Source organism: Lycium barbarum, chromosome 12, assembly GCF_019175385.1.
Source record: "Lycium barbarum isolate Lr01 chromosome 12, ASM1917538v2, whole genome shotgun sequence".
NCBI lineage: Eukaryota > Viridiplantae > Streptophyta > Magnoliopsida > Solanales > Solanaceae > Lycium > Lycium barbarum.
Genome location: NC_083348.1, coordinates 88,289,244 through 88,309,098, shown reverse-complemented (window position 1 = coordinate 88,309,098; position 19,855 = coordinate 88,289,244).

The following is a 19,855-nucleotide window of genomic DNA, read 5'->3' as shown; positions in this document are numbered from 1 at the left end:
ATCCTTCACAATAAGGACAAGGGTCATCAAAGTATGAACAACTACCATCCGACCAATTTTCATTATATGATGCCATTTCTTTTATATATAAAAATAAAATAAAGCAAAGAAACAACTACATAAATATTCACAAGTTTGGACCAAAGCAAGTTAGCTTAAATCCCAAACTAATCCAAATACGCTAAATTGTTCCCCGGCAACGGCGCCAAAATTGATAACGTCCAAATTCACTCCTCAAAGAGAAAGTGTACACGGTCGTATGCAATATAATTTACTCAACTATGAGTCGGGGTCGATCCCACCGGGAACAATATACTAGGCGATTTAAACAAGTAAGGAATTATCACTTTCTACGCTAAGCCAAACACTTGATAAGACTTTTGGTTTTTGATTTTGATACTACCAAAGATAAAACTAACCTAGAAAGCAAGTAAAATGATCAATGGCCACAAGCATGGATACAAGGAACTCTCAAGTAACGATTCAATAGATTTTATGATTTTACAACTAAGAGCGGGTTTATGTTAATAGATAATGGTTTCTAAAATCTCATTGAAAGTCTTTCAACCAAATCAATGAATTTCACTCTAAGCTTTTCCAAGCCTTAGAGTGTGATATCAAGCACAACCACTTGAATCTCAAGTAACTTTCCTATTCCTAGCTCAAGTTATTAGATGAGGGTTATGCCCCAAATTCTTGCTATTAACTCTTTTCCTAACCTCTACTTTATTTTCCAAGCAAAGTATGGGTATTTAGGCACAAATAATATTGTACACCATTAAATGACATTAAAGTTTGAAGAGTTAATAGAAAAACAATAAACCCACTTCATTAGAAATAAAAATCATTCAATACAAAAGCAAAATAAGAGATTCATCCAAACTAAACATATGAATATTTGCATAAACAAGATTCAAGCATTGGAATGAAATACCACACACATAAATATTCAATACATAGCAAGAGTAGAAGAAATGGGTAAAGAATTTCTCATTGGTGCCTCCAAATCTTCTCTTCCAAGGTGTTGGTGATGAACCCTAGACTCCAAGAATTTGTGTGTTATGCCAAAGATGAATATAATTGCTCCCTTGTCTTCCTTTTGTAGTTCCCAACTTTTTCCAAGTCCAAAAATAACAAAATAAGCCCCAAGTTTTCAGATTTGCAAATCTGTCCCGTTTTTGCAAAACTGTCCACTTTTGACAGTTTTGCAAAACTGTGCAGTTTTTGTCCAATTTGGCCTCTTTTTTACTTTATTTTCACTTGGTTTCTTCCGATCACTTTTAAATCACATAAACCTATAAAATGAAAGTAAACGACATTAAATACACTATTTTCTCAATCAAAACATCGCAACAATCTAAGATTAAAGAAGAAATAAGTTGGTAAAATACAAACTTATCATCCTGCAAACCAGAGGCTGTAGAAAACCTTTGAAAAGCTGCATTTAGGTGCCTTATAGATGACATATCAGCCCTGCAAAACATGAGAAGGTCATCTACAAAGCAGATGTGAATACTCCTCATTTTCCTACATCTTGGATTATAGTTAAAATTGCCCTCAAACTCCAACTGGTTCAATTCCCTTCCCAACTACTCCATGGCAGGCACAAACAAATAGGGGGACATTGGACCCCCCTGCCTTATGCTCGTCTTTGCTTTGAAAGGAGTAGTTAAACCACCATTTAGCATTAGAGAATAGGTCACAGATGAGACACAAATCATAATCCATTCAATAAACATTGTTGGAAAACCCACAGCACACAAAATCTATCTTAGAAATCCCCACTCAACAGTATCATATGCCTTTCTCAAGTCCACTTTAAGCACACATCTTGGGGAAATCCATTTCCTAGTGTAGCATTTAAAAACTTCATGGCTAAATAGAATGTTATCAATTATACTTCTTCCTTTTACATATGCTGATTGAGAAACGCCTATTAGATCAGACATTACAATTTTGAGCCTCCTTGTTAGTACCTTAGAGATGATCTTGTATAATGTGATACAACAAGCAATATGCCTATAATCCTTCACTTTTGTAGGGGATGGAACTTTAGGAATCAAAGTAATAGCAGTTGTATTAATTGTAGGAGATAACACACCTGTCTCAAAGAATTCCTTCACTACACATAATACATCAGCCTTCACTACATCACAGTTTCTTGTGAAAAACTCCACTGGAAAGCCATGCACTCCTGGTGCTTTATCCTTTGGCATGTCAAGTATAGCTACATATATCTCCTCATCAGTCACTTGCTGTATTAAGGCTCTTTGCTGCTGGACATTAAGATAGTTATCAGCCCTCACTACTTCCCTTTTAACACAAGGCAACTCATTTGTACAATCACCCATCAGACTAGTAAATACAGATATAAATTCCTGCTCAATGAGCACAGGTTCAGTGAGTTTGATCCCATTCTCAGTGTATATGGACGTGATAGCATTATGACTAGTTCTTATCTTCCATTGGGCATGAAAGTATCTAGAGTTTGCATCACCATAGTCAATCCAGCTTACTCTATCCTTTTGCCTTAGTACCTGCTCTTCTACCATGCTCCACTTTTCTATGTCCTTCATCAGTGCTTTCTCCTCATCTATTAAAGTAGGACACATTAAGTCTTCCTGCATCTGGCTTTGTACAATATCAAGTTTCTCCCTAGCAAGGGCCAAATGCTATTTATAAGCAGCCATATAAGTATTCACATCCTTTAGTTGAACCTTTAATAACTTTAGTTTTGCCCACAACCTCTCTATAGTGGGTTATCTAGTGTCCTGCTGCCACACCTGAAGCAATATATCATGAAACTCAGGATGTTCCATCACATTGAGATATAATATGAAAGGTCTAGGATGCAAGTTGACTTGTTGACAGCAGTTAATCAGCACAGGAGTATGATCAGACACTGAGGGGTTTAAAAACTCTGCTTCCACATGGCCATATTGTTGTAACCACTGAGGATCACCAAATGCCCAATCAATCTTAGTATAAACTCTATTGTGCCCACTCTGCTTATTACACCAGGTGAAGTGCCATCCCAGTGATCTAAGAGGAGTTAATTGTTGTACATCTAGCAAGCCTTGTAATCCCTGAGTTTCAGCCATAGTTACAGCTGATCCAATTCTATCTGTAGAACTGAGCACATTATTGAAGTCACCACAAAGGATCCAAGGCCATTGAGATTGCAAAGAAACATGACTAAGTTCACTCCATAGTACCTCTCTTTGTGCAGCGCCATTCTTAACATACACCACAGTGAAGTAGATTATAGCTGTAACACCCCGTACTTTTAATGAAAGTTTTGACCACGATCCTAGACTTAGAACATCAGATAAAGAATGTGGGAATTGAAATTTTTCCGTTCAGTTGTGATATGGTGGTTTACGCCCATGAACAGTGGTCGTATTCCAATTTACGACCATGAACAGTGCCCGTAAACTGAAACCAAGAATTTCTGAACATTCTGGAATTTGACATTTTGAGGTCATATGGTTAAATACAGACCGTATTGTACTTTACGGCCCGTATTTCAAAACGTGTTTGGAATTTGAGAAAACTTCCTTGATGAAAGTTGTAGAGCATTGAAATAAATACCTTTCCAACGGTATCTTACGGGGGTCAAACGGACATCTGTGCAAAGAGTTATGGCCATTTTACTGAAGAGAGGCAGTGCAGTCCGTATGACAGAATACGGACCGTATTGCAGTTTACGGCCCGTAAACTTGAAATACGGCCAGCACAGTGCTGGACGTAAACTGCATTTTCCAGAACATTATATGTTCGTTTATATCAGTTCAAGTCATTATTTTTAATTCCCTCAAACCCTAGAACGACCTCCTACTCTCCTCCAACATCAAGAACACCAAGGTAAGTCCATTCCAATTATTCCAACTCAATTCTAACATATATCCTTGTAATCTAAACAAGAAATAATCATTCCTAATCTAGGGTTTTCAAGAAAACCCATCTCAAGATTCAAGAATCAAGATTTAGGAAATCTTTTTCAAAATCCAAGTCTTTAATTCAAGTTTTGGAGCAACTAAGGTATGTAGAACTTCCATCCACATGAGGGAATCTCTATGTTCTTCCCCATGCTTCGTTTCCTTGATATCCATGAAGTTCAAATCTTAGGGCACTAAATCCAACATATTGGTAGCCCGTATTTAAGTATTTATGTACATGAATTTTGTATCTATATTCGTTGTTGTATTCCTAATCTTCCATTACGGTTATTAGGAACCCTAGCTGAATCCATGAATCATGAATTCTTCCTCATGTGTTCTCATTATGTTCATATGAAACTTAATGATTTTAGTTTGAAAGTTACAAGCATGTTTTCAAGTCAATTACAAATATATGATTATGAACTATTGTATTACTCATAAATCAAGAATATGTTTACAAGCTATTTCATGAAACCCTATTTACAAGCTATTTCATGAAACCATATTTACAAGCTATTTCACGAAACCATGTTTACAAGTTATTTCGTGAAATCATGATTATAAGACAAGTACAAGTTAATTCACGAAAGTCATGGGCTTCTTAGCCAACTATATTATTTTCATGTTCGGGAGTTGTATTAATACCGAGAAGGCTCAGATAGCCTGAAACTACGTATGCCAACGTAGGATAAGGATCGCTCCGCCCAGATAGGACGATTCCTTCATATTTTCCCCATTGAGGGATTTGGATCCATTTATGTCAGATTCATGTCTCGTGCCCCGGCAAGGTACGAGATAGCTTAGCTGATCGGGCAGAGATCAGACTCCACGTTTCTCCCCGTGGTGGTTCATGTCATTATTACAGTTCATGTCATGTTCATGTCTCGTGCCCCGACAAGGTACGAGATGGCTTAGCTGATCGGGCAGAGATCAGACTCCACGTTTCTCCCCGTGGTGGTTCATGTCATTATTACAGATCATTACAGATTATTACAGATTATCTCATGTTTACAGTACTCATGTTTATGTTCAGTTCCAGTACTCAGTTTCAGTTTCAATTTCATGCTTATGTACTCATGCTCATGTTCATGTCCAGGTTTTCAGTTTCAGTTCTTATCATGTTATTCATGTCCTATGTTATTTCTTTCAGTTGCTTTACATACCAGTACATTCAATGTGCTGACGTCCCCTTTTATTGCCCGGGGGCCTGCATTTCACGATGCAGGTACTGATATACAGGACGACACATCTACTAAGTAGGACAACATTCGTATCAGCTTATTGGTGAGCCCCATCTCATTCGGGGTTTAGACATTGTATTTCTTTATTTAGTTTTGCATCTAAAGGTATGCTGGGGGCCTTGTCCCAGTAAGTATGTTTTCCAGTTAGACTCATGATAGAGGTTTCATAGACTAGACAAGTCAGTTATGTTATGTCGGACATTCAGAGTCGTTTAGCCATTTTTGGCTCATTCATGTTATTTCCACACTCATGTTTAAACAAGTATTTTTATTAAGTATTATGACTCATCACGTTTTATAAAGGCTCATCATGCATTCACGTTATATTTCTGCTCATGTATGCCTCATGATAGTTCAGCAAGCCATGTGGTTCGCTCGGTCACATGCAGTCAGGCACCGAGTGCCGTGTTACGTCCAGGCCATGGTTCGGGGCGTGACAAAACTTGGTATCAGAGCCTAGGTTCAAGTGTCTTTAGGGAGTCTATGAAACCGTGTCCAGTGGGGTCACTTTTATATGTGTGAGGGCCCCATACATATAAACAGTTGACCACCAAGACATTCAGGATTGTCTCATTTCTTTCTACTCTAGATCGTGCCATGAAGCTTAGAGCGATAAGTAACTTCTCTTCTTCTCGAATTACGTACGTTTCGAATGCGCAAGAGATGAACAAGTAATTCAAGGTCCAAGTAAGGATGTTTACCCATAGAGGGTACAATTGTGCAGTACTTACTGGTAACGAATGAGACTTCAAGTGCTATTGAAAGTGGAATACAATGTAAGTTGCCCAAGAAGGGGGGTAGTGGAATGAATGGTATGTTGAATGATAATGATATTCTTGAGAAAGGAGAATGAAATACAACAGGGAGAGAATATCAGAGAAATTAGAAAAGGAGCTAAGTTAACAGGAAAAAGGTAAGTCATGGAGGATCTCAAGGAAGTAGTGGCACACAGTTTTCTACCGGAGGGCATCAGGACCCACTCTATCTGCAGTTAAAGATTGAAAGGAAAAATAAACAGGAAAGTGTAACAAGTACAGTTTGAGTTGGACATATGAGGTAAGTTCATCATTTTTATACTGTTGTTGAAATTGGGAGCCCTGTGTGGCTATGCTATGATATGATATATATATATGTATACATGTTGACCTTGCGAGGCATTGTTGGTATTTCCTGCGTGCAGGTTTTGGGATAGTAAGAAATACAGAGGAAACTCTGCCAAAATTTTCCTAGAAATAGAAGGAGAACGAGATATAAGTTCGTAATATGTCTGGAAAAGTCATGTCAACAGTAATGATAAGATTTGACTAAGTTACGAGTGCAACTGACTTTGAGAAATAAGATTTGATTTCCTATTTAGATGAACACCTTGTGTGGGTGACAGTTCGGATACATCCGAATGTGTGTGAGAAAACAAAGGCTTAAGTTAAGTTCAGAATAGAGTGATTAGTGGAAGAAGAAATCAGCTAAAGCTGTAAGAGAGCAAACTACAGAAGAATAGCCTTTAAGAGTTGTCAAAAGAGGTTTTCCTAAGATTTACAAGTGTGAGCAGAGTTAAGTCGTTAAGATGGAGTATGCCAGTTATGAATACAGTAGCAACCCGTTCATGTAAGTAAATTTTGTTTTTCCCCATGAGGAATTGCTCCGATGTGAGTAAAAAAAATATATATATAAAAATCAGTGTTGTAGAGTACAAAGGAATTACAGAAGATAAGAAATGTTAATTGAAATCCTATCAAAAGAGAATAATTTATAATTATGAGATGTTAGCCTTGGTCTAAGGGGGAGATGCATAAATCGCCAGTAAGTCCAGTGAAATAATTGAAGACCCGAAGGGTTAGTATGATATATGAAGAACCTCAGTTCAGTTAGGTTGGCATAATGGGATAGTCTCCATAGGGAATATGCCTAACCCGAAATGAGTAGAATGATCATCGAACGAATATTATCAAGTTCAATTACTATCGATTAGGCGATCACAGAAAATCTATAAGATCATGCCCAGTTATGTGTCAAAAGGGTAGTGCCATTGCACAAGACTCTAATCCTTAAGGTGCTAGTCATAGACTTAGCGCACAACAGTACTATGAGTATTTTAGGAAGTATCTAAAATCAAGTATGGGAAGTATGGCTCATGATTTAGACAGACAAGATAAATATGGTGAAAGAAGTTCACCGCTTATCCAAGCTAGGAATTCGACTTTCAGGCTCCGAAGTAGGTGGAGTTGTTACCCAGAACATGGCTTATTCCTCCTTAGTCATAGAAGTTAGAGAGAAGCAGTTTGGTGATTCCTACTTGCTGCAGATGAAAGAAGGGATTCAAGAATAGAAAGCCTTAGCTTTTGAGGAGGGAGATAATGGTACCTTGAGATATCAAGGCAGATTATGCGTTCCAGATATTGATGGGATCAGAGAGAGAATCATGTTAGAATCTCACAACTCTAGGTATTCCATCCACTCAGGTTCCACTAAGATGTACCATGATCTTAAGGAGATTTACTGGTGGAACAATATGAAGAAGAATGTGGCAGATTTTGTAGCTAAGTGCCCGAATTGTCAGCAGGTGAAAGCCGAACACCAGAGGCCTGGTGGCTTGGCTCAGAATGTTGATATTCCTATCTGGAAATGGAAAATGATCAATATGGGATTTGTATCAGGTCTACCTCATTCAGCTAGGAGGCATGATTTAATTTGGGTGATTGTGGACAGACTTATGAAGTTAGCGCACTTCTTGCCAGTTAAGACCCCAGATTGAACAGAAGATTATGCCAAGTCATATGTTAATGAAATTGCCGGATTGTATAGGATCACAGTGTCCATTATTTCAGAGTTGGTGCTCAGTTCACAGCGAACTTCTAAAAATTCTTTCAGAAAGGATTGGGTACAGAGGTGAACCTTAGCACAACTTTTTATCCTCACACAAATGGTCAGAAAGATACGCTATTTAGGCCTCATGTTATGATATTCATGTTAGTTCAATACTTAGATATCAGTCTAGTACTCGCGTATTCATGCCAGTTCAGTATTCAGCTAATCCAATATTCAGTCAGCTCAGTATTCAGCTAATCCAGTATTTAATTAGCTCAGTATTCAGTCAGCCCAGTCTTCAGTCAGTTCAATAGACATTCAGTTTAGTATCTCAGCAGTTTAGTAATCTTGTATTCATTCAGTTCAGTAACCATGTGTCCTTTATTTCAATGGTAATTGGGATGACCACCTGTCTCTTATGGAGTTTGCAAAAAAAAAAAAAAAAAAAGGGGGGGGGGGGGGGGGGGGGGGGGGGCGGAGAAGAAGATTATCATGCTAGTATTGGTATGGCACCATTTGAAACCCTTTTTGAGCAAAGGTGTAGATCACCAATTGGTTGGTTCGAAGTTGGTAAAGCAGAGTTGCTAGGACCAGATTTTAGTTTATCAGGATATGGAGAAAGTCAAGTTAATACAGGAGCGTTGAAATGGCTCAGAGTCACCAGAAGTCATATACAGATGTAAGGCGAAGGGAACTTAGAATTTTCAGTTGATGATTAGGTGTTCCTTAAAGTCTCACCTATGAAGGGTGTTATGAGATTTGGCAAGAAAGGGAAGCTCATTCCCAGATATATTGGACCTTACAGAATTCTACGAAAGGTCGGAATAGTAGCTTATGAACTTGAGTTGCCACAAGATTTGGTTGTTGTACAGTGTTTTATGTATCCATGTTGAGGAAGTGTATAGGAGACCCATCGTTGGTTGTTCTTGCTAATGCTATAACAGTTAAGTATGACCTCACCTATGAGGAGATCCCCATAGCCATTCTTGATCGTCAAGTTCGCAAGTTGAGAACTAAGGAAGTAGCCTCAGTAAAAGTCCTGTGGAGGAGTCAGAAAGTTGAGGAAGCTACATAGGAAACCGAGAAGGATGTGAAATCCATGTACCTGTACTTGTTTCAGCCCGCAGAAGATATTTATGATGAAACACCAAGATTTTGAGGTATGCAAGCTTTACTTTCACGCTTTTGGTCGTGTGTGGCCAATTTATAGTGCTATTGTGATGTAGCCCTGTGAGGCAATGATGTTATGGGTTGTTGTGACAGGTTGGTAGTGCCATATTACAGGGGAAACTCTGGCAAAATTTTTGTAGAATCCCGAATGTTTAACATTCGAGGACGAATTCTCCAAAAAAAAAAAAAAGGGGGTGGGGGGGGGGGGGGGGGGGGAGAATGTTACACCTTGGAAATTTCCCCGTTAGCATACTGCGAATAGACCCACGAAGGGTATGACGTATACGACATGTTGACGAGTAAGAAGTAATGACTCTAAATGAGATTTCAAAGACATTTGTGGTAGGAGACGAAAGTTGTTAAGGAAAGCAAGGTATATGTTGTATGTCGGGCAAGAATTACGAGTATCGAATTAATGATGGCTTAATGACATTTTGGAGAAGGGTTATAATGTCTCTTATGTATTCATACCTCACGTTTCACGTTCAAGTTCATATATTCTCTATTCATGTCTCATGTTTAGGCACTGACGTTTTCATGAAACTATGCCATGTCAATTTCCATGCCCCATGTCATGTTATGTCTCATGTTTCATGCTCATGTCATGTATCCAGCGCTCATGTTTCATGTCTCAAGCTCCAGTATCCATGTTTTCATGTAATCATCCATTCAGTTCTTATGTTCCATGATCATGCCCCCACGTAACCATGTCAAGCTCTTATGTTTTATATCGTCTTTCATTCATGTTCATGTATTCAAGCCATGTCCAGCCATATCCTTAACCATGACCCATCATTCGAGGACGAATGATCCCAAGGGGGAGATATTGTAACACCCCGTACTTTTAATGAAAGTTTTGACCACGATCCTAGACTTAGAACATCAGATAAAGAATGTGGGAATTGAAATTTTTCCGTTCAGTTGTGATATGGTGGTTTACGCCCATGAACAGTGGTCGTATTCCAATTTACGACCATGAACAGTGCCCGTAAATTGAAACCAAGAATTTCTGAACATTCTGGAATTTGACATTTTGAGGTCATATGGTTAAATACAGACCGTATTGTACTTTACGGCCCGTATTTCAAAACGTGTTTGGAATTTGAGAAAACTTCCTTGATGAAAGTTGTAGAGCATTGAAATAAATACCTTTCCAACGGTATCTTACGGGGGTCAAACGGACATCTGTGCAAAGAGTTATGGCCATTTTACTGAAGAGAGGCAGTGCAGTCCGTATGACAGAATACGGACCGTATTGCAGTTTACGGCCCGTAAACTTGAAATACGGCCAGCACAGTGCTGGACGTAAACTGCATTTTCCAGAACATTATATGTTCGTTTATATCAGTTCAAGTCATTATTTTTAATTCCCTCAAACCCTAGAACGACCTCCTACTCTCCTCCAACATCAAGAACACCAAGGTAAGTCCATTCCAATTATTCCAACTCAATTCTAACATATATCCTTGTAATCTAAACAAGAAATAATCATTCCTAATCTAGGGTTTTCAAGAAAACCCATCTCAAGATTCAAGAATCAAGATTTAGGAAATCTTTTTCAAAATCCAAGTCTTTAATTCAAGTTTTGGAGCAACTAAGGTATGTAGAACTTCCATCCACATGAGGGAATCTCTATGTTCTTCCCCATGCTTCGTTTCCTTGATATCCATGAAGTTCAAATCTTAGGGCACTAAATCCAACATATTGGTAGCCCGTATTTAAGTATTTATGTACATGAATTTTGTATCTATATTCGTTGTTGTATTCCTAATCTTCCATTACGGTTATTAGGAACCCTAGCTGAATCCATGAATCATGAATTCTTCCTCATGTGTTCTCATTATGTTCATATGAAACTTAATGATTTTAGTTTGAAAGTTACAAGCATGTTTTCAAGTCAATTACAAATATATGATTATGAACTATTGTATTACTCATAAATCAAGAATATGTTTACAAGCTATTTCATGAAACCCTATTTACAAGCTATTTCATGAAACCATATTTACAAGCTATTTCACGAAACCATGTTTACAAGTTATTTCGTGAAATCATGATTATAAGACAAGTACAAGTTAATTCACGAAAGTCATGGGCTTCTTAGCCAACTATATTATTTTCATGTTCGGGAGTTGTATTAATACCGAGAAGGCTCAGATAGCCTGAAACTACGTATGCCAACGTAGGATAAGGATCGCTCCGCCCAGATAGGACGATTCCTTCATATTTTCCCCATTGAGGGATTTGGATCCATTTATGTCAGATTCATGTCTCGTGCCCCGGCAAGGTACGAGATAGCTTAGCTGATCGGGCAGAGATCAGACTCCACGTTTCTCCCCGTGGTGGTTCATGTCATTATTACAGTTCATGTCATGTTCATGTCTCGTGCCCCGACAAGGTACGAGATGGCTTAGCTGATCGGGCAGAGATCAGACTCCACGTTTCTCCCCGTGGTGGTTCATGTCATTATTACAGATCATTACAGATTATTACAGATTATCTCATGTTTACAGTACTCATGTTTATGTTCAGTTCCAGTACTCAGTTTCAGTTTCAATTTCATGCTTATGTACTCATGCTCATGTTCATGTCCAGGTTTTCAGTTTCAGTTCTTATCATGTTATTCATGTCCTATGTTATTTCTTTCAGTTGCTTTACATACCAGTACATTCAATGTGCTGACGTCCCCTTTTATTGCCCGGGGGCCTGCATTTCACGATGCAGGTACTGATATACAGGACGACACATCTACTCAGTAGGACAACATTCGTATCAGCTTATTGGTGAGCCCCATCTCATTCGGGGTTTAGACATTGTATTTCTTTATTTAGTTTTGCATCTAAAGGTATGCTGGGGGCCTTGTCCCAGTAAGTATGTTTTCCAGTTAGACTCATGATAGAGGTTTCATAGACTAGACAAGTCAGTTATGTTATGTCGGACATTCAGAGTCGTTTAGCCATTTTTGGCTCATTCATGTTATTTCCACACTCATGTTTAAACAAGTATTTTTATTAAGTATTATGACTCATCACGTTTTATAAAGGCTCATCATGCATTCACGTTATATTTCTGCTCATGTATGCCTCATGATAGTTCAGCAAGCCATGTGGTTCGCTCGGTCACATGCAGTCAGGCACCGAGTGTCGTGTTACGTCCCGGCCATGGTTCGGGGCGTGACAATAGCATTAGTCCCAGGATCTTCAACTAGACAGTGTATAAATTGTTCCTTGTTCTTAAGAGTAGTAACTTTCATATGACTTTTCCATAGTACCCATATCATTCCATTTGGTACATTTGTATAATTACAGCAAAAGTGCCAACCATAAGCTATTTTCTGCATTATCTTCTTTGATCTCTGCTCCCTTACTCTAGTTTCTATACACCCAAACACCTCAATCTTATGCTTAGCCAGAAAGAGTTTCACCTCTTTCTGTTTATGGGCCTTGTTCAGGCATCTTATGTTCCAGGTTGATATAATCATGGAGGGAAGTAAGCTTGCTGAGAAGTGCCAGTACCCCCAGCCCCTCCTCCATACACTAAACTTTGCATATTTACTGACCCCAGGATGAATCAAGGGGAGCACATTTTGCACTTGCTTCCCATTTCTCTGAACTATAGTCACCTGAGGTTGTGCATTTGTGCCACCCCCCTCTTGAGTAGCCTGCAGAGACACATGTGGTTGTACATCCACTTGCCCACCTTCCTTCTCACCATGTGCATCAGATGGAACTGCTACCATCCATGTTACCTTATGAGAAGTAGGCTGTTGCACCTCTTTAGTGTGCCATTCCTGCCTGATAATCTTCTTCTTCCTAGTTCTTTTCCTTTTCTGCCTAGGCTCTTGCTCCACCTCATCAGTCCCTTCCTTCTTGTCATCACCAGTTCTATAATACCAGTATTCGAAAACATCATGTCCAAATCTAATGCATCCATTACAAAACTTAGGCTTCCATTCATATTCAAGAGTTTGGTGCCATGGTCCTGATGAGGGTGATAACATTGACAAACTCAGGCAAGGCCTGGGAAACATCAGCCTCGACAAGTACTCTAGCAAATGAAATTTTCTCAGCATTAGCAGTAACTCCATCAGTATATAATGGCTTACCTACAACACTGAGCAAGTGGGGACCAATAACCCACCGGCAGCCCTGGGAACTTCACCCAAATTGGAATCACACTAATCAAATCATTTTCAAAAGTGAAATCTAGCTCCCATGGTTTCAAAATAAGGGGTTTCAGGGGTTTATTATTGAAAAAGTAAGGGCCCTCTTTCAGCACCTTTTCCTTGTCCTGAATCAATTGGAACTTAAAAATATAGTACCCATCATCGTACATAAGTACCATCGGCTTAGAAACAAAGTTCCAATTCCGAGTAACATAGCTATCTACTTGCTTTACTGCCGACGTATCTCCTAATACATACCCAATAATGGCTGATTGCCATTGTTCTTTTTGATTCTTAATATCTTCCTCAACGATTGTAACAGTTATAATCCCATCTTTAACACTAGGAGGCATATATGTTAAAGACCTACCATCACTGAGATTCCCTCTCACAATTTTAGCAGTCATCGGAGGTTTAGTAGCATTTGTATCAGCAGCAGTCGGTGAATTGTGAGCAGTGGTGCCAGCATCGGAGAATTGTAACTTGCGGACTGCTGGTTCCTTACTATCATCTTTCGCCGAACATAGCTGGATCTCATCCTCTGGGCTGTTTGTTTCGTGTTCCTCAGGAATTGCTTGGAAACCTGCCAGTAAGAAGTTTCCAAAAGTAAGCAGAGTTAGGCGCTGGGGGATACCACTCGCCGACGTAATAAGAGTTGGTGGTTGGACTGGCTGCATTGTTTTACGTCGGCCCATTCCGGTCACAATCGCTACCTTGCTATCGTGCACCGAGAGAATTTGCCTAGGTGCTAACGTGCGCCATCCTTATTGATGAACTTGAACAGAGCATCAATGATTTTAAACTTTTAAGCTTGGTAATATCTTCAGTGACTTGGTAAGAAAACTAGTACGGTGAATAAAGTGTTTTCCTTTCGATGTAGCATTCCTTTTCAATTTGAAGATTTCCAGCTTTTTAATTCATATCAATGAAGATATACGTAAAAAATAAAACAAGTTAAAACCATGAAAATTAAAACCGCAAAAATAAGTCAGATGTTTTTGGATATTTTAGCGTTGTTTTACTTGTCAATGAAAAAGAAGTTACTGTTAGTTCGTTTTTAGATATTTAATTTACTTCTTATTTCTTGACCTTTTTTTTAATAACAGAAATAAAATTGTAGCAAAAAGAAAAGACAAATAAGGTCTCGAAATAAGACACTTGCCACGTCACCCCAAAGATAAAAGATATCAAAAGAAACTTGATATTCCACTACACCTGCCAGCACAATGTACGCACGCACATTTTCTCACACAGGCACAAGGTTTCCAAAAGACTCCTAACAACAATTATTTTTTCATTTCACAATTCATTCAGAATTCAATTCCAGAAAAGATACCCACATTTAGGGTTTGTTCGGTACGGAAAATGTTTTCTTAGAGAATACTTTTTTGAAAAATAAGTGATTTTTCTTACTTATTTTCTAGTGTTTGATAAATTAGTAGAAAATATTATCAGAAAAACATTTGTATAAAATCTAGGCGAACAATATGGAAATTGAAAAATACGTTACATAAGTGACATTCCAAGTTCATTGTCTTCTCCACGCCCATTCAATACCAGCAAGTCAACAACCCCCACCCCTTGTTTGAGTTATGGCCAAAATTAATTTTTTTAGCTCTCATACTCCGATCTGTTTTATTTTTTCCTTTTTCAAAAACATCATTGGTGGTGATTATGCATTGCCTAATCTATGTATTGATTGTAACAAAAAATACATAGTTGGTGTGTTTGCTTTTTGTCCAACCGACTTGAGAAATGAGAAGGATGAACAATTCGTCCTTGTACAAAAACGTACCGGTGAAAGTATACATGGGATTAGGCATCCAAGTTGGGAATTTTCTAAGATCCTCAGTTACAAGGAGGGCAATATATATCTGCCCGAAACAACAATAATCGAAATTAACCATTATAAAAAATAAAAGTCTTCCTTTGCGCTTGAATTCTGAAATTTGGAGTTCCTTCCATGTCGTTCTTCAATCAATTTTTAGCCCCATTGGGTAGAGCCAAACCCTGTGTGAAGAATGAGTTTTTCTTTTCTCTCTCACCCAAATTAGCTAAATAATAGCAGATTATTTACCTCCCCGTAACAATGGTGGAACTTGAAGTTGCCTCGTTTCTTCAAGTTGTTGATTTGACTTATGATGTGCAGAATGTCTATTGACACTGTTTTGATCATTGATCATGTTGATAATGATCATAGAGTCACATTCAATATCCACATTCATGTATCCATTTGCAATACACCATTGGATTCTGTAGAGAATTGCTTTGGATTCAACTACATTATTAGTGCATTCTCCATAGTATTCTAAGCCATGAGCAAAAGACCATTGTTATCTCTCAAAACACAACCTCCTCCTGAGTCACCTGGATTTCCTTTGTTGCACCCATTAGTGTTCAATTTGAATCTACCAGGGCTAGGTTTACTCCACCTACGACTTTTAATGTTGATCCCAAGTTTGAGCTTGCCAATGTATAGAATAGTGTTGTCCCAGTGCTGCTGAATTTGGACTTGAGGGAATTGGCAGGACAACAACAAGTGAATATGGTATATAATCCTATTGATGGTGTTACCTGAGAAGCTTTTGATGTCATCATACTTGTGACTACATCTTGCTTTCCAAATTTCCCCACAAATGAACAAAGGTAGACATTGTATAAGAACTGTATGTACTCTGTTTTTTGTCTTGCTAAGCCACCATGTAAGTGTATCTCTTATTCTTGCTTGTCTGATTGTAATGCCACAACTATTGGAAAAGAATCTCCAAACTGCATCAGCTAGCTCTCCTTCTCTGAACAGGTGATACCTTCCATGTTTCCTGTTTTGTAACAAACACACTTTGAAGGTCCATGGACTTTGAATCTTTGCAATACTTCATCAATTGATAGTTTGTTGTCCATAAACCTGAGCATAAAAAAAGAGATCTTGTAAGGTATCTTTTTTTACCAAAGCTTGGAGGAAGTAAAAGTAAGGCTTTTAGAAGATCTTAACAATTGCCATGCAGATTTAGTAGTAAAAAGGCCATTTTGATTTGGTGTCCAAACAGGAAAATCGTTGCTATAGTCCAAAATATCAATTGTAGCAATATGAATAACAATGTAGTTAGGAAGACTAGTATGCAATCTGTTGAAATTTCAAGCCACATCACTGATAAAATCAAAAACTTTTATCTTCTTTGAATGATAATTGTTTGGAAAAAACTGAGCAAGAGGTCCAGAACCTACTCAATTACCCCACCAAAAAGAAATATTGCCTTTAGCAATTTTTTCCAGACAATAAATTTTTCACAAAGAGTTCTGGAATCAAGAAGTCTTTTCCAAATATGTGATTGCCCTGTAGCCCATTTTTTTATAGACAGGATGGGCTCTAGGACAATACTTTTTTTCGAGAAATTCTTTCCAAAGAGATTCTTTTGTTCTGAAATTCCACCAAACTTTGGCTCCAAAAGCATGACTGATATCTTGGATGGATCTAAAGCCAATCCCACCTTCTAAAGTAGGGAAGTATAGTTTCCACCAAGCTATCCAGTGCATTTTCTTTTTACCTTCTCCATCACTCCAGAGAAAATTTGTCATAAGCTACTCAATTTGTTTAATAGTAGTTTTGGGGATTTGACTAACAGAAAGAATATGTAAGGGATTGGAATAAAGGATAGATTTAATGAGAATAGCTCTACCTCCATGAGCTAGCATCTTACCTTGCCAACCTTAGAAACTAAGTTTCCAAAGTAGACAACTTTTTTCCTTCCATTATATATTGGGGCTCCTAAATAAGTGAAAGGAAATTTTGTTGCTCATAGCCTGTTACCTGCTTGACATCATTAATGACAGATTAAGTAGTATTGGGGCCAACTAAAAAGCAAGACTTGCTCTTGTTAATAAACAGTTTTCATAGATAGCTAATTTATTCATCATGCTCATTAAGGATACAGGATCTCCTGATGAGAACAATATAGTATCATCTGCAAAACTGAGATGTGTAATAATAGGGCAATCTCTATCAACAATTTATGGAATAAAAGCCTCATTTTTTAATTGGTTCATAAGAAAAGACAGTAATTCAGAGCCAATAATAAAGAGACAGTAATTCAGAGCCAATAATAAAGAGAGAAGGAGAGATAGGATCACCTTGCTTAATTCCTCTACTGAATTTGAAGAAGCCATGTCTTTCACCATTAATGTTAATATAGTACCAATTATTGGAAAGTAGTCTCCAGATCATTTCATTCAAATATTCAGAAAAGCCAAAAAAAATTAAAGCTTGACAAAGATATTTCCAATCTACTCTATCAAAAGCTTTAGCCATATCAAGTTTTAGCACATCATTACCATTAATATTAGTCTTACCAATGTTATGTAATATTTCCTGAGTTAGCATTATGTTGTCAGAGATGGATCTACCTTTGAGAAATCTAGCTTGATTTGGTGAGACTATTTTGTGTATCACTTTTGCAAGTCTGGTGTTCAGCATCTTGAAGATGATTTTCCAGCTGAAATTGCTAAGACTTATTGGTCTTAACTCAGTATAGTTCTGGGGATTTTCCACTTTGGGAAGAAGGATGAGACAAGTGTGACTGTGTGAGTGATTGCTCTTGGCAATTTAGTACCTGCAAGGAAATCACAAACCATTAGATAAAGATCCTCAGCTATTATTTCCCAACAGTTCTGATAGAATTTTTCCAGATACACCATCTGGCCTTGGAGTAGCCTCCAAGGTAGGAGAAGCTCCTAGCATTGAATTGTCTTCTTCAGTGATCACTTTAGGTAAACAGTTGAGAATGCTTAGGTCCCTTTGCTGTCTTGGATTAGTAAATTGTTTGCCAAAGAAGTTTATGGCTTCATTAGCAATGTCTTCATTGCCTTCAACCCAGGTATTGTCTTCTTTTTTCATTTTTTTTAGAGTCAACCTCCTTCTTTTAACATTCGTGATGGAATGAAAAAATTTGTCGTTTGCATCTCCTTCTTTAAACCATTTCATTCCAGTTTTTTATCTCCAATAAGATTCTTCCTTTTGGTATGCATGATCAACTCAGCATTTGCTTTGTTCAGCTCCATCCTACTGCTTCATTGTTGTCTTGAGTACATATTTGTTCCTTGTCTGCTACAATATTTTCCAAGTCCTTGATTTTGTCAAAAATATTGCCAATATGGTTCTTTGACCACCAGGATAGCTGCTTGCAAGTATTCTTAAGCTTCATATGAAATTTTCAAAGAGAAGATCTTGTTGCTTCAAATTCCCAAGCCTGTCTAACAATGTATAAAAAATTAGGTTCATTAGTCCAGAAATCAAGAATTTTAAAATATTTCTGATGTGAAGATTGAGTATCTTCAAGTGTAAGGAAAAGAGGAGTATGATCAAATCCTGATCTAACTAAGTGATAAACTGAGGTTTCAGTGTATTTTTGGGCCCAACTGTGATTCAATATAACTCTATCTAGCCTTTCCCAAACTCTGAATGCTGGTCTTCTACTATTGCACTATGTGTATGTAGAACCTGTGTAACCTGCATCAATCAAAGAATAATCTGCAATACAGTCAATAAAAGGAAGACTATCTCTAATCTTATGAACATATCCACCTTTTTTTCACTTTGGTCAAGGATACAGTTGAATTCTCCAGCAATCAACCATGGTACATTGATAGCACTGGACATACTTCTGATATCATTCAAAAGTTCTTCCCTTTGTTGCTGTTTGCACTTGACATAAACAATTGTGACAAATATTATAGTCCCCTGATCCTTGATACTACAAGTAACATGTTGTTCAGTATCCTGAATGATAGATGATGTGGCGTGATTTTACACCACAATCGATGCTTTTTAACTATAAGTTTTACTTGTTTTTAAGCAAGTCTATGTCATTTTACGTAGTTTTTGTCATGTTTCAGGTAATACGAGGTCCCTAGAGCCTAAGTATGGAAAACAAGCAAAAAAGTTGCAAAACTGGAAATAACTGGAGGTTCTGGAAATTATTGGCGAAATATTGCTCTGCGCGGTCGCGCAGTAAGTTCACGCGTTCGCGGTCACGCGCGTCCGTGACTCTGCGCGAACGCGCAGTAAGTTCACGCGTTCGCGGTCACGCGCGTCCGTGACTCTGCGCGATCGTGCAGTAAGTTCACGCGTTCGCGACACATAAACAAAGCAATTGCACGCGATCGCGCAGTGACGTGGAGCGATCGCACTGAAGGTTTCTTCCATTCCAGTTCATATAAATAGAAAATTAGGGCAAAACATCAGATATCTTTGGCAGCTTGGAGGCTAGGATTCCTACAAAAATGTTCTTTCTTCTTTTTAATCCTTGTTGATGGAAATCTCTTGGTGACAATTAAGATTGATACTCTTGTTGTGCTTATTTATTCATTTGCATTGTTCTTAATCAAGTAAGTTTTTGCTATTTTAATTATTCTTGTTCATGAATGTTTTCAATGGAATAGCTAACCTTTGAACTCGCCCATTTACTTTGTTTGAAACTCGGAAGAGGAAGAACGGGGTTGGGATAGAATAATTAACATAAATTTGGGGCGTTAACCCT